Here is a 16,148-nt window from a genome sequence, read left to right on the forward strand (position 1 = left end):
GCTACTACACTTTTTAATTTTTATATATAACCACCCCTTTCTTGGCCATGTATTTTCTCTGCTTTTTCTGTTCATAAGTAACTATCCTCTGCAGATGATAGGCATTGAACCTTAGATCTTTTACATGTAACACATGCAATATACCACTAAGATACACTGTCCCCATGTTTGTTGGTTTTAGGAGGGATGAATCAAGCTGCTCGTTCTCTGCCCAATGCTGTCTTCCTCTTGCACCAGTTGTAACCATTCATGCCCTTAGAATGTATGCACCCTAAGATAACACTATCAGAACGAATGTATTTATGAAACACACTGGCCTTCTTTAAAAGTGCAGGAAAGCCTGTCTAGGATCCTCTGTGGTATCAGATATTTACATATAACACCTTTTTAAACCAGAGTTTCTGTGACAGTGGAGAAATAATTACACAGTAGTCATGGCCCAATAAATTTACAGCTGTTATGAAATGCTGTAAAGAAGCCTGACATTCTAAGCTTATACAGGCAGATTTGATGGGAGTGTAGCTTAAAAATACATTGCTGAACTCAACAGATATTTTGTGAAAGGAGCATTCAGTTGAAAAAAATGTAAAATAAATGCTTATGGCCGCAATTCACTTACATGATGAACCTCAATGGATTGTGCATGACCAACCCTACAATGCTATGATTCTATGATTCTAACCTCTGCAGCTCCAGAGCAACTAATCCTTAGATAGTGCTGTTGAAAAGGTTCTTTCCAATGAAGTCATGTGCTGAACTTTTCAAAGGACTGTCCTCTATTTGAAGTTATCCTCTATTTGTAGAGCTGCCTAGTCCAAGTCCAGTTTTAGTGATCCACAAGAAGGGAGAGAAAGGGCCTCAAAGTTGTCCGTTAAAGGTTAGTCCAGGTGGACAGCACACTGAGTAGATACATAGTCTATTTCTATACATAGCCCAATTTCCATTTCAGTTACACGAATCATTTCCAAGTTGAAATCTACATTTAAATTAGCATATGCAAACTTTATATAAATCTATATAAAACCCATTTCTTTGTCATGTACTGTCTCTGCTTTATTCTGTGGCCACTCTAGCTATATCTGCAGATGATGGTGGTCAAACCCTGCATGCACTCTGCTACTAAGGTACACTGTCCCTGTGTCTGCTGGTTTTAGGAGGGAGGAATCAAGCAGCTCATTCTCTGCCCAATGCTGTCTTCCTCTTGCACCAATTGTGACCATTCATGCCCTTAGAATGTATGCACCCTAAGATAACACTATCAGAACGAATGTATTTATGGAAACACACCGGCCTTCTTTAAAAATGCAGGGAAGCCTGTCTAGGATCTCCTGTGGTATCAGATATTTACATATAACACCTTTTTAAACCAGAGTTTCTGTGACAGTGGAGAAATAATTACACAGCAGTCATGGCCAAATAAATTCACAGCTGTTATGAAATGCCGTAAACAAGCCCGACATTCTAAGCTTATACAAGCAGATTTGATGGGAGTGTAGTTTAAAAATACATTGCTGAACTCAAAAGATATTTTGTGAAAGGAGCATTCAGTTGAAAAAACATAAAATAAATGGTTATGGCCACAATTCACTTACATGTTGAGCCGCAATGGATTCTGTACACACAGGTTTTGGGGAGCACCATGTCAGTGTTTGTAAAAAGCAAGAAAGAAAAAAAAAGGAGGAAAGGGTTCTGACCTCCCTTTGTCTCCTCAGCCTGGTCCTCCGACCCTTGTCGGCACAAAAGAGTCCACGAGAATATCCTTGCAGAGTTTTATTCTTAAAAGTCTTTGTGCAAAACACGACTGAATAACTATACACACCAGCACTAACCAACCAACCAACCCAAACACGAGCCTCAGCAACAAACTAACATTTCTCACTCTATATACACAATTTGGTGCAGACTGCTGAGTCATGCTGACCCAGCTTTATTCGCATTAAAGAAACAGCGGCCATTTTAGCCGTGACACCCCTTGTTTCTTAAATGCGAAAAACCCCAACAGAAACAATACATACATACACTATATACATAAACCCAGTTTTGCCATCAATTCATTATGACATGTTGTTGGCAAAGGCTTGGTAAACAAATCAGCAATATTATCTTGTGATTGACAATACTCCAGTTTGATTACCCCATTCTGTATACAATCTCTCACATTCGCATGACGGATAGCAATATGTTTTGATGCAGATTTCATTATTTCTGAGCCCGCTAATGCAATACACGATTGGCTATCTTCATACACTTGGACAGGCAAATCTACTTTACAATCTAGATCTTTTAGTATCTGTATAAACCATATGATTTCATTGCACGCTAGCGACAGGCTCCCATATTTTGCCTCATAGGATGAGGTCGCAACAAATCCTTGTTTCTTTGACCTCCATCCAATTATGGAATTGGCAAACATCATAACCATTCCACTTGTAGATTTTCTGGTAGCTACACAGCTTCCCCAGTCCACATCAACAAACACTTCTAGTTTTTCGTCTTGTGTACTAGATATCTTTAAACATACATTTAATGTCCCTTTTAGATATCTGATAAGCCTTTTCAAAGCACACCAATCAGCAGTACTGGGTTTAGATACACGTTGACTCAGAACATTTGTAGCACATGCAATGTCTGGCCTTGACCACTGGCTTAAATACAACAGTGATCCTATTTTTGAGTGATACAATTCAGGCTAATCAAATTCATCATCACACACTGTCTTTGGGAAATCTGGTGTCATGGGAGTCTGAACTGGTTTGCAGTTTTCCATGCCAAACTGCTCTATCAAATGAAGAATTTTCTCTTTCTGGCTCAATAGGAAGCTTGCATCAGCTTCCTGCTTTACTTCTATTCCCAAGCAATTGCTTACAGACCCTAAGGCTTTAAGCTTAAACCTCTTTTCCAGTTGACTTGTGAGCTTCCGGATCTCATCTGTGGAACTCTCTGCTAGAAGCAAATCGTCTACAAAGACTAACAGCATTAGATATTTGTTGCCTGTCCCTTTGGTGTACAAGCATGGATCAGCCACACTCCTTTTAAAACCAAGTTTTACAAGGGCTTCATTTAAACACTGGTTCCAACACCTTCCACTTTGTTTGAGACCATAAACAGCCTTTTTCAAATGCCAGACTGCACCATTCCCCTCTTCAAACCCAGGGGGTTGTCTCATTAACACTTCATGGTCTAAATTTGCATGCAGATATGCAGCATCAACATCAAAATGGTGCACTGCTAGTTGTCTTACAGCAGCAATGGAAAGCATTAAACGAAAAGTTTCACTCTTTACAGTGGGAGAAAACACTTCATCATAACTCTCCCCTTTAATCTGAGTGAACCCTCTGGCTACTAATCTGGCTCGAAAACGTGGTTCCCCAGATGCAAGGGTTTTCCTTTTATAAACCCACTTGCATGACACCACTCTGCCACCAAGTGGCGGCATTATGACCTCAAACACTTTGTTACGTTTAAGAGAGTCCATTTCTTCTTTCATAGCTTGTTCCCACAAAGCACGTTCTTCAGGGGGTAAGTCTAAGACTTCATTATAACTTTGTGGTTCCACACAACTCACATTGCATACTCTCACTCCTCCTAGGATCAAATGCTGAGGAGGTACACCCTTATTTGAATGCTGGGAGCACCTAGGCACAACTACTTCTTCTCCCCCCCTTATCCCTGGCTCTTCTTCCTCTTCCTCTAGAGAAGTAGTATTATCTATTGCCACATCCTCTGTGCCTCCTCCTCATCCTGCTCCTGCGTTGCCAATGGGTGAGAAGAAGCCTCTTCTCTTACTTGCAGGGGCAGTAGGCAATCTGGGTTGGCATGGATTGCAGTCCATCTGTCCTGGTCAGCAAAGTCTGCGCTTCGTGACAGAACCACGCGTCCTGGGCGTAAATTGAAATGCCACCCTTTGCCATAGGACTGATACCCCACAAACCGCAGTTTCTGCGCTCTAGCACCCCCTTTCTGGCACTGAGCTTTGGGAATATTTACATGTGCCCAAGAACCCCAGTTATGGAGCATTGTCCACTCTGGTTCTTTCCCAAACAACACACGATAAGGAATATCTTTTATAGAACTAGACCAGGTTCTATTAATCAAAAAGTTCGCTGTAAGGAGAGCCTCGCCCCACAGCCTATGGTTGTGACCCAATCCTGCATCCACTAGCAGGCAGTCCTTTACTGACTGTATTACAGCCCCACGTCTTTCACACAGACCATTTTCAGCAGGGCTATAAGGGTTAGTCAAGCGGTTAGTGATCCCCTTACGTCGCAACCATGCCCCAAATTGTTTGTTCAGAAATTCTCCGCCCCTGTCTGTTTGCAACTGCACAACAGGGCGAGCGAAGAGCTTTTCAGCTTGGGCAACCCATTCTCTGAATGTGGGGAAACACTCAGATTTCTGCTTTAACAAAAACAACCAACTAAAACGTGATTTATCATCTATTACCAGAAAAGCATATCTGGCGCCCCCTTCAGTCTTCTGTGGAAAAGGGTCTATCACGTCACAATGGACAAGTTCTAAAACCTCTTTAGATACTCTGTCGCTTTTAGAAGCCACAGGCTTCCTCTTAGATTTGGCCATTTTACATACATTGCAATCTAGGAAACAGTTACAGCTATTTACTTTTAGGTTCTTGCACACCATTTGCATCTCTGAAAGCACACGGAAATTGGCGTGACCCAGTTTTCTGTGCAGTTCATGTACACACCCCTTATGAACTGGCAAATTATCCTGAACCACCTGGGTTGCTTTAACAGGCTTGTCCTGCATTACATATAACCCATTTTCCAACTTTGCATGGCCACATACCTGAGTTCCATTCTTTATCAGACAGCCATCCCATGTGAAGTTAACATTATACCCTGCATTAATCAAACAGCTTACAGACAGTAAATAGTCCAAACTGCTGACAAACAGAGTCTCTGGTAGAGTAGTGTTCAAGCACTGCAGGAAACATGTTCCCTGGCCATCAATCTTGCTTCTACGACCATCAGCAAGATAGATTGAGTCTTTTCCATCAGCTGACTTCCCCAGGGTCTTAAAGTCCTCCCGACTGTTGCAGATAATCCTGCTGCTGCCAGAGTCTAGCAACCATGTTCCTCGAGGTATCTTCCTCTCCTCCCAAGAAAATGCAGACACAAACTGAGCAGAACGCGTGTTCATCTCCCCTGAAGAGAACCCCTTCTGCTTACGTTTCTGCGTCGATTGCTGTCTCTGCTCCACGTCGTCTCCTGGAAGTCTAGCCCTGCATTGACGTTGGAGATGCCCGGGTTGGTTGCATCTATAGCACCTCCTCACCGCCATGGCCAAGTCCAAACCTTGGTGTTGCTCCATTGGCAGATTCTGCTGTTGGCCCCCTTTGCTGTAACTCCTCCGCTCTTGGAGTTCAGCCTGTCTATCTGACCTTCTTTCTGATTCTTCGGTCAATCTTCCAACAACATACTCAAGGGTCAGATCTCGGGGACGCATACTCTCCATACTGTTAATCACAGGCAACCAGCTTTCAGGCAAACTTGAAAGGATAATGTAGGTTTGGTCAGTCTCATCATAACGCTTACCTCTCTGTTGTACTTGAAGAAACAGAGATTTCAGCGTTTGAAGATGAGTTGCCAAACTCTCACCTTCTTTCATAACAGTCCTGAACAGCCTTCTGGTCAGAGAAATTATAGTTCCAGCAGTTTCTCTGACATGCATTGCCCTTAATAAATTCCAGCACTCAAACGCTGTGCTGGCATTTGCTACATGCAATAACTGAGAGTTGCTCAAACACAGCATAATTTGGGCACGGGCCCTTTCATCCAGCCATTTTTTATCAGCAGAGTCCCGTCTCAAAACCTCAGTTTCAACACAGTCCCATAGTCCATCTCTCCTTAACAACTGCTGCATTTTAATTGACCAACTCAGCCAGTTGCTGTCTGAGAGAAGTTCAAAAGGGATGCCTCCCCCAATACTAACAACTTGGGAAGACTGGAAATCTGCCATCTCTGCTAGTGCTTGCTGAGCCCCTTCTGTAGGGCCTCCAGCAATCTCTCCTGACTCTCTCTTTAGAGTCCAACTGGATGGTCCTGGCTGGCACTCACCAGCTTCTAGCTGCTGCCTCTGGTGTAGCCGCTCTTTGAGTCACCTACTGTGGCCCTCCAGCAGTTGAAACTGTTCCAGTAGCCGACGCTGAGTGCTTTCCTGATCCTTAGATCCTAGCCACTCCAGCGTCACTGCAGACAGTTACAGCTTGTCACCAACTGCTCCAACGCACAGCCACTGGCTCCATACACCACCAGGACTCACCAGCTCCCTGCTCAGATGCTGTCAGTCGTTTTACACTCTGCACATGCTCAGAAACACTGGGCCCATAACCTGTCAGTGTTTGTAAAAAGCAAAAAAAAAAAAGGAGGAAAGGGTTCTGACCTCCCTTTGTCTCCTCAGCCTGGTCCTCCGACCCTTGTTGGCACAAAAGAGTCCACGAGAATATCCTTGCAGAGTTTTATTCTTAAAAGTCTTTGTGCAAAACACGACTGAATAACTATACACACCAGCACTAACCAACCAACCAACCCAAACACAAGCCTCAGCAACAAACTAACATTTCTCACTCTATATACACAACTTGGTGCAGACTGCTGAGTCATGCTGACCCAGCTTTATTCTCATTAAAGAAACAGCGGCCATTTTAGCTGTGACACACCACTTAAACAGATGGTGAGTGCAATGGGTTTTGACAGCACTGATCCCTTGAGATGGTAGAGTGAAGAAGTAACTGTCCAAACTCCAAATATATCCCTTGCTTAAGCTGGTCATTGGTATTGTGAGAGCTAACCACTTAGTATGAATCTAATCTAGCATGGAACATGCCCATACACAGGCCCAGTTGAAAGCAGGTGTTTATTATTCTGCACTTCATCCTTTTGCAGGCACAATTCATAGCCGGCAATAGGATCCTTACTACTACATGCTAATCACTGGAGGTTACATGTTAATGATGCTAGCTACTATAGACAGTGGAGGCAAAGCAGAACTTTGGATTGGACATATCTGATTTGGACTTGAGTAACAAGCTTAATCGGAACAATATATGGCATATCTGAGAAACATCAGATCGCTCCCCAATGCTATAGATTCAGAGAGAAGGCAAATGATCACCTGTAAAGGATCAGTACATTTGTTAATCAAGCCTTTCTTCCAAGAAACTCATATCAGTAATACACAGGTTAAAAAACAAAAAGGTAAAGGGACCCCTGACCGTTATGTCCAGCAGCAGACAACTCTGGGGTTGCGGCGCTCATCTCGCTTTACTGGCCAAGGGAGCCGGCGTTTGTCCACAGACAGCTTCCAGGTCATGTGGCCAGCATGACTAAGCCACTTCTGGCACAATGGAACACTGAAACCAGAGCAGCGCACGGAAACGCCATTTACCTTCTCACCAGAGCCGTATCTGTTAGGATATTTCCGTTCCACCTTAAAAGGGAGCAGGCTTTGTGAGTCACAGAGTCTGCGTATTTCCTGTTCACAGGAAGTTTATGTTTTGTCTTTGCTTTCGATTCTCTCTCTGTGCCTGAGACACCGAAGCAGGCAGTCATGTTTTCTTTGTTCTGACCAACGCTGAATAAAATTGTAAATAATGCTCTCCTGCGTGCATCTTTTGCTGTGCGTTATCTGCTGATAGAGTGTGCAAGAGCTCTGGAATGTGGGAAGCTATTTCTGGGGCTCGTGTCGCTAATTGAATGATACTGCGTGTCTACGGGAGATTGATGGATCGTCCGGAATCGACGTGGGGCCTTGATGGATGATGTCTCCCTGGCAGTATCCCAACAGTATCTATTTATCTACTTGCACTTTGACGTGCTTTCGAACTGCTAGGTTAGCAGGAGCAGGGACCGAGCAACGGGAGCTCACTCCGTCACAGGGATTTGAACCGCCAACCTTCTGGTCAACAAGCCCTAGGCTCTGTGGTTTAGACCACAGCGCCACCCGTGTCCCTAATACACAGGTACTCCCACCCATTTATACCCATGAAGTAGGTTAGGCTGAGAGAAAACAATCTCTTCCATTTGTTTTATGGCTGAGCAGAGATTTGTACTTGGGTCTTCCTGGTCCAAATCCAACACACTGGTGATCCAAACCCAGAATAATCTCATTTATCCAAATGCAGCAGTGTGGGATCTTGTTCGTAATCTGGGTACGCTTTGTGTTTATATTCAGAAAAATGGTGAAACTTGAACCTCTTCAGTTTAACCACTTCCACTGAATCATACTTCTAACTAACACCACACAAGGCAAGGATGACTGACTGGCAAGTTGGGAACCACATAGGTTTCATCTATGTCTGTGCCAGCTGTGTGTCTCTCTCAGTCTGTCTTGGGATGGACTCCTGCCCTTTTTCATGGGAGCCGGAATATATGTGATGGTTTAGGGATATCCACCCCATCACACCCAAGTGCTCTGAAAGCATTGGCCACTGGATTTACCTATTTCATTTCACATTTCAGTATGTTACAAATGGAGTACAAGAGCAGAGACAGTAACTCTGTGAAAGGTTATCTGTAGACTAAAGAGTATGTTTGTAGAACTCATCCAAATGTCAAATTAGATTAAAATGGGGAGAAATTTGTGTGCTACCCTAAGTTCCTTATTTATCTGCGTACAGTGGTACCTCGGGTTAAGTACTTAATTCGTTCCGGAGGTCCATTCTTAACCTGAAACTGTTCTTAACCTGAAGCACCACTTTAGCTAATGGGGCCTCCTGCTGCCGCCGCGCCACCAGAGCACGATTTCTGTTCTCATCCTGAAGCAAAGTTCTTAACCCGAGGTACTATTTCTGGGTTAGCGGAGTCTGTAACCTGAAGCGTTGGTAACCCAAGGTACCAATGTATATCATTTATGTGCAACTTCCTATGCAGCATCTCAAATGGTGATTTCACAATAAAGGATAAAGGATAAAGACAATAAAAAATACCCAGTCCTTTGACATTAAAATGTTATAAATAAGGGGTGGCTAACTTGTAGTGCTACAGATGTTGCTGGCCTACAAACCCCCATCACCCCTGACTGTTAGCTATGTTGGTCGGGTCTGATAGAAATTGGAGTCCAACCACATTTGTAAGAAATAAAGGTAGTTTCCTGACATTTTTCCATTGCAGAAAATTTAACATCTCCTGAGCTGCTGGAAGACAAAAAGATTCTCTTGTCACATTGGACCACTTGTAAACACACCTCAAAAGTTTCTCCAAACCTTTTTCCTTCACGCTGCTATGTGCAGTGCAATGCAGAGATATTATCCATTATGCACCATTATAGTGGAAAGCTGTGAGTTATTTTGTTGCTAGAAGAGTGAACACTTTACCACAGCAGATAACAGCTAACAATGTGGCAAGGCCAAAGCAGTTTAGATGAGTGCAATATTCTTGATGAAGATTCCTAACATGCCACTCTTACTCCACACTCTGAACAAGTCTTGGGAGATAAGAGAAGGGGGGAAAGTTCAAATATTTGGGGCCTGTTGTGAGAATGTAGATAAAAGTCCATTCCATAAAAAGTGTTGCTTGCCTGGAAACAGAGGGTGAAAATATATACCCCCTTAAATACCATGGGTGGCCTGGGAACATGAGAAACCTCTTGGGAGTAGCTGAGATGGAATGTCATCTGACTGGCCCCAAGCACTGTAAATACATAAAGAAAACTTGGGGAATTGCTGAAATGAATTTCTGCTCTGCTGTGGACAGCATGAAGTAATGGGAATCTCAGGAACCTATCTCATTTGGAATGGAAAAAAACAAATCTAAGAGAACTATGGTAACAGACTGTAAAGGAGCAGGCAACAGCTTTCATTCACACACATTTAAGGTTAGAGGGGGGAAAGCTACAAACAGCTCATTTATGCCCATGCCACCAGAATGAAGAGATAAGACTCATACCATTGGATTCACACAAACAACAACTACTGAACTTTCAAATGATTTATGTAACACATCATACGAGCCTGCCCATGCATTAAGATCAGCCAAGAAGGCTCTTTTTGTTGTCCCATCAGCAGGTGAAGTGTATAGTGGGCTGGCCTGGAATAGGGCCTTCTCAGTCGTGATGATGCTGCCTCTACTCTGAGGTCTACCTGGCACCAACATTGTAAAATTGTCAGCATCTGTCAAAGATACACCACTTTGCCCAGGGTTCTGGTGGGGGTTGAACACTGGTGCAGTTGTTTATTTATTTTATGCACTTGTTTCCAAAAAATGATGCTTGTTATATTGTTTATAATGATTTTATTACTGGTTTTATATGTCCCACCCTCAGATTACTACATGAAAGGCGGGCTTATAAACGGATGAAACAGGACTGTCTCAAGGCAAATGAACAGTATCCATGGCCCTCAAACTGATGTGCTGAGGAGACTGCCTGCATCACTATCCGGGCCTTGCGACTTTGTGTCATTGAGTTGGGCAAGCCCCAGCTGGAGTTCCTAGACCTATCCTTCTAGCCCCATGGTCTTGAAGCCAGAGGCATGAAGAAGCCTCCTTCCTTACACCTCAGTTTTCTTCTTGAAGATACACCATCCTACCATCTTGAAGATACACCATCCTAGCATTTCCTTCATCATGAGATCAGTGGAGCACAGGAGGTGGTGAGGAAAGCAGCAATGCAAACAACTAATTTAGGGCAGTGTTTTTCAAACTGTTCGGGGAAGGGACTGGGTTCCTTGGAAACTTATAAGATTCCCCAGCTAGAAGATCATTAGTGGCGTGAAATTTTCTGGAAGACATTTGGCTGCCACAATCAATCCTCTGCTCTAGTGTGTACATTCAAGAGAACAGTCTAAGCTAAAATCTCAGTTCCCATGGGATAACGATTAGGCCCAGGCAGCTTGGCTAGTGCCCATCATTAACTGAGCGCGCATCAGAATCCTCTACAATGTTCAGAAGTTCTTCAGCAGAGAAGTTGGTATAGGACGTGTTCCCAGAAAATAAAAAGCTTTAAAATACTGGTTTGGATGAGTTCATTTGGATGAGTTTATGATGCACCATCAGAAGGACCTTACATTTCAAAAGCAAACCCTTGAAAGTCAACTGAAACATTCAGAAGTAGCATGCAGAGCACCATTTTACTGGGCAGTGCCAGTTGCGCATGCAGATGGCATGTCAATTGCAGCTTTGCAAATACTATAAAATATGGGGTCCAAATTCAAAATGACACTGATGAAATTCAGAATGACGTTGATGGGGTAAGATTAAATGTCATTGACAAATTCAAGATGACATTGACAAAATGGAATGGAACAGACTGTAGAGAAATGTGAAACCTTATACCTTGGGTAGTAAAAGCAAATATATAATTGCAGAATGGAGGGAAACTGACGAAGCTCCAACACTGGTGAGAAACTGATCAAAACAAAATATGACAATTGCTCCTTTCAAAGGTTTCTTTCAGACGGTTTTGCAGGCCGCTGCGTTTTATATGTTCAGACGTTCAGGGCTAGTTCCTGCTATGCAGTAGATTCTTACCTGTTTCAGGTGACACAATGGGATGGGTATAGATGTAAGAACTAGGAGTTCTTGCAGTGACAACAGGATTCACCTTGTATCTGTGGCAGGCCCAATAGGTTTCAGTAGACAGTTATAGACAGTAACTTTTTTTCCCTTCTCAGAAAAGTGGTTGAAAGCAATTGAGCCCCTCCTGAGCAGATTAAGCCTACCAAATTCCAGGCGGACCCCACCCACAGGGTTTCATATAGGGATGCCTTATTATTTTATTGGTTTCTTCAAAGCCTCTAACTTGATTTTCTGTCAGAGTTGGATGCAAATTACAGCATAGTCAACTCATTTGAGGTGGTGAAGCCTCTAATATTTCAGAAAGATAGGTTCAAGGGCAGACTTTACCATTGGGGGGGTGAAAAAATAGATGCAGAAATCCCCTGCCATACATTTTTGTGGGGAGGCAATCAGTTTTAAAGCTGGTGGCATGAGGGAGGCGCTTTTGGGAAAGAAATCTGTCAAATCTCAGACAAATATGGTCCAGGGTCTACCATTCTGGATGATTACATTTTTGTTATTAAAAAAAAACTGGAGGAGTTACAGTTTTTTCTCAGTGTCCCCCATGAAGAAAAAGAGAGTTAGAGACCTGGTTTTAATTCATACGAAAAAGAATATTTGGTAAAGAAGTAGGTCATGCAAATAGTTTAACTCTGCTATTTATGCCCTGCCCTCACAGTGAAAACTTGTGGGAGGGTGACTCACATGTTTATGTCAGTATCCCTCCCTCAAATCACTGTGATTGGAGTGTGATGGGGAAATAATTCATTTTGATTAAAAGCTAGACCTGCCCATCAAAATGAAAAATCGCCCCCTCCCCTCTTGAGCTCTATGTATTTCCCCAGTCAGCTGGGCTTCATTTCTCAAAAAAGAAAAGAAGAAAGAGTGGGTGATTGGCAACAGCTCTACTTTTAACTTTATGGGGGGGGAACAATACGACAGAGCTACTCAGAAGGTTGGTCACTCCCTGATCTGCTTGAACACAACTTGTTAATGGCACAAGGTCAGGACCAGATTTAGGTTTGATGAGGCCCTAAGCGACTGAAGGTAATGGGGCCCTTTATATGTCCAGCTGTCCTTTGTCAACAACAAATTGTCATCATTTTTTGTGTTGAATGTATGCTATATCGTAATTTATGTATGCTATATGGTAAATAATAGGTATCTAAAGCCATTTGCACATAACAAATAAGAGCCTACACAACACAAAACACTGTCGCTGCATGTAGGTTTTATTTTATTTGTTTTTTATCTTATATTTTGTATATCCAGTTGTTGTTTTCTTTTAAAAAAATTTTTGAGGGGGCCAAAAGAGTGGGGCCCTAGGCTATAGCTTGTTTAGCTTATACAAAATTCAGCACTGCACAAGGTAACTTAATAATGTGAACTACTATCCCAAATTACTCTAATACACCTTGTTATTTGGGGAACACTGGGAACCAATGTTCACCCCCTAGTAAGAAGTGTTATCTGATTAGTGCAGCAAAAAAAAAAAAATTAAAATGTCGGCTGTAATGGTGGGCACTGTGGGGGGGGGGAGCCTTCAGGCAGCAAAATGTATTGGGCCAACCAACTTTCTAATGAACACACCACTTCTGTGATCCCACCCATATACATCAACTGAATTTCCAAAAATGCCTTGTAAGGGTTTGTTTGATAGCATGCTTAAGGGTAGTAGGGTGATGGTATATCAGACATAATTTCAATATTATACAGTTACATGGTTTACCGTAAGGAGCTTAGCTTAAATAATAATAATAATAATAATAATTTTATTATTTATACCCCACCCATCTGGCTGGGCTTCCCCAGCCACTCTGGGCGGCTTCCAAAAAAATATTAAAATACTATAATACATCAAACATTAAAAGCTTCCCTAAACAGGGCTGCCTTCAGATGTCTTCTAAAAGTCTGGTAGTAGAATAGAGGTCAAGAAACAGGAGGTCTAACTGAATGCTTCAAGTACTTGGCTCAGTATTATCAGATGATTTTGCCAAGGATGCAGTTAAGCCCGTCATCATACAATCACCTGCAGGAGTGCATGGCGTCATCAGCAGATTCATGACATAGCTGTGATAATGTGGAGGCGCTAGCTGTATAGAAATGGCATTGCCACACGAAATCTGCACAGAAGCCACAGAGACTGTGTGGGTTCCAGACATGCCTTGTGGTACTTCAATTTGCACAAGAGGGGCACAGGTCCCCCACCATTGGCAGCCGATACACCATATTTATGCACCAACGCTATTGATCTCCCCAAACTCCAAAAGCAGGTTTTGAGAGCACACAGGTAGTTGCAGCATGGATGGAAGCCCTATTCCAGGAGCAGAAAAGCATTCATGGTTCTCTGAATCAAGCCCAGTAGCTCAATTAAGAGGAACTGGTTCACGCGGGCAGAATTTAAAATGGAGAGACTATCATGCAGACAGGATTCTCACAAAATCTGCAGACATGCTTACAGGTGTCCTCATGGGTACCCCTTCTGTGTCACTAGGAGATGCATGTACATAAATGCTTAAAATGGGTATAATTTGCATACTAACGCAAAACTATTCAAATGTCAAACAGCGGCAAAAATGTGCACACAAGTGTGATCAAGGAATATTTGCAAAGCATATGCACACAAGAATAATAAAATGGAAAACATTTTATCTGTTTGCAAACAATTAAGGAATCGGATAGGAGGGCAATGTCAGAAATTCTCTGTTAGAGGCAATCCACCTAGCTCTATACATGAGATTAATTACAAAATTAATATGAATATGACAAGAGACTGATGAGTTTATATTATGCCAGCCCTGACATACAATTAATTAAGGAGTGACAACTGTGATAACAAGCAGTAGGGCTGTACAAGGGAATTAGATCTTGTCTTTTTTAATTATAAGATAGTTTATCCTCAACAGTCAATCCATCCAGCTCACAGCACTCCACATCATGCAGAGAAAGAGAAGAAAGAAGCAAAGAACAATAACTACATTAATATCCTGATCTGGAGATTGCAGATCTCCCCTTAATCTCATTGAACAGTTTGCTAGTTGGTGGGGGAACGGAGGTCTTCCCCCCAATAGAAGAATAAGTTCAAGGAGAAAAGGGGCAAGTTCAGCAGTGGACATGCACCCCATTTCTTTAGTTTTAGAATTCTGAATTTGGGAGATAAGTGATCACACAAGCTTCACTACTAGACACACAGGTCCCCCAAACAGGACAATTATGGTGGCTCCCAGCTCCGAGTGATATTGGCGCCGAATGGCCCCCAGTAGCAACAGAAGAGATCTATAGGCTCATCCAATACCTTAAACCTGGAAAAGCACCCGGCGTAGACAATATTACACCGGAACTCCTTAAGGCTAATGTTGAATGGTGGGCCCCTGTGCTAGCTGCCCTATTTACCAGCATAGATCAATCGGCCACTTTCCCTGAGGACTGGGGACTAGCAATCATCATCCCTTTATTCAAGAAAGGGAGCCGATCAGATCCGGCTAATTACAGGCCAATCAGCCTCATAAGTATCATTAGCAAATTATACGCTGCCCACCTATGCGACAAATTAGTGGACTGGTTGGAACAAGACCACATTCTTTCAGAAGCACAGGCTGGTTTTAGGGCAAATCGGTCAACTTTAGACCAGGGCCTTGTTCTCCAACATCTTGTGGAGAAATATACATCAAGAAAAGGAGGTTCCCTATACATGGCCTTTATAGATTTCAAATCTGCTTTTGATTTAATACCGAGGGACAGGCTTTGGGGAAAGCTAAGTGCCGCAAATATAAACAAACACCTACTGTATCTCATCCACAGTCTATATGAAAATACACGGATCCGGGTAAGGTGTGACTGACAGGGCCACCTATCCAAGGAAATCCAAATCCACCAGGGGGTCAGGCAAGGGTGTGTCCTTGTGTCTACTCTATTTAACTTCTATATCAACTCGCTAGTAGGAAATATGGAGAAAGAAAATGCCCATCCCCCCAAATTGGCTGGTACACCCCTCCCGGTCCTTTTATATGCGGATGACACAGTCTTAATGTCTTTTTCTTGTGTTGGATTAAGAAAACTTTTGAGATCTCTTACCAAATATTGCAGCATCGAACAACTAACAATTAACTACAACAAATCCAAAGTCATGGTGTTCTCTTAAAAAAGGAGGAGGCATAAATGGAGAATAGACAATCGCTCAATAGAACAGGTAGCAACCTTTAAATACCTGGGTGTAACCTTCCAGGAAAGGGGCTCCTGGTGCTTTCAGATTAATAATACTATTGCAAATGCAGAAAGATCTACCAAAGCGTTAATAAGATTCTTCTATGGGAAAGGGGGCCAACACATACCAGCAGCCTCCCAGGTCTTTGCTGCCAAAATACTATCACAATTGTTATATGGATCCCAGATCTGCAGCTTTAAAAACCTTACTCTCTTAGAGGCATTCCAAACTAAGTTTTTCCGCTGCCTGCTGGGGATCCCCTCTTGCGTATCCAACATAGCGGTCCGTTTGGAGGTTGGGCAAATTCCTATCAGTACTCGGATATGGATATTGAAGATCCATTATTGGCTAAAGCTTATTTTCTTCCCGGTTGGGCTGGCACCTTTAAACTTACTAGATACCTACCAATCCAAATGGAAAGCTACACTGCT

Source organism: Podarcis raffonei, chromosome 5 (assembly GCF_027172205.1).
Source record: "Podarcis raffonei isolate rPodRaf1 chromosome 5, rPodRaf1.pri, whole genome shotgun sequence".
NCBI lineage: Eukaryota > Metazoa > Chordata > Lepidosauria > Squamata > Lacertidae > Podarcis > Podarcis raffonei.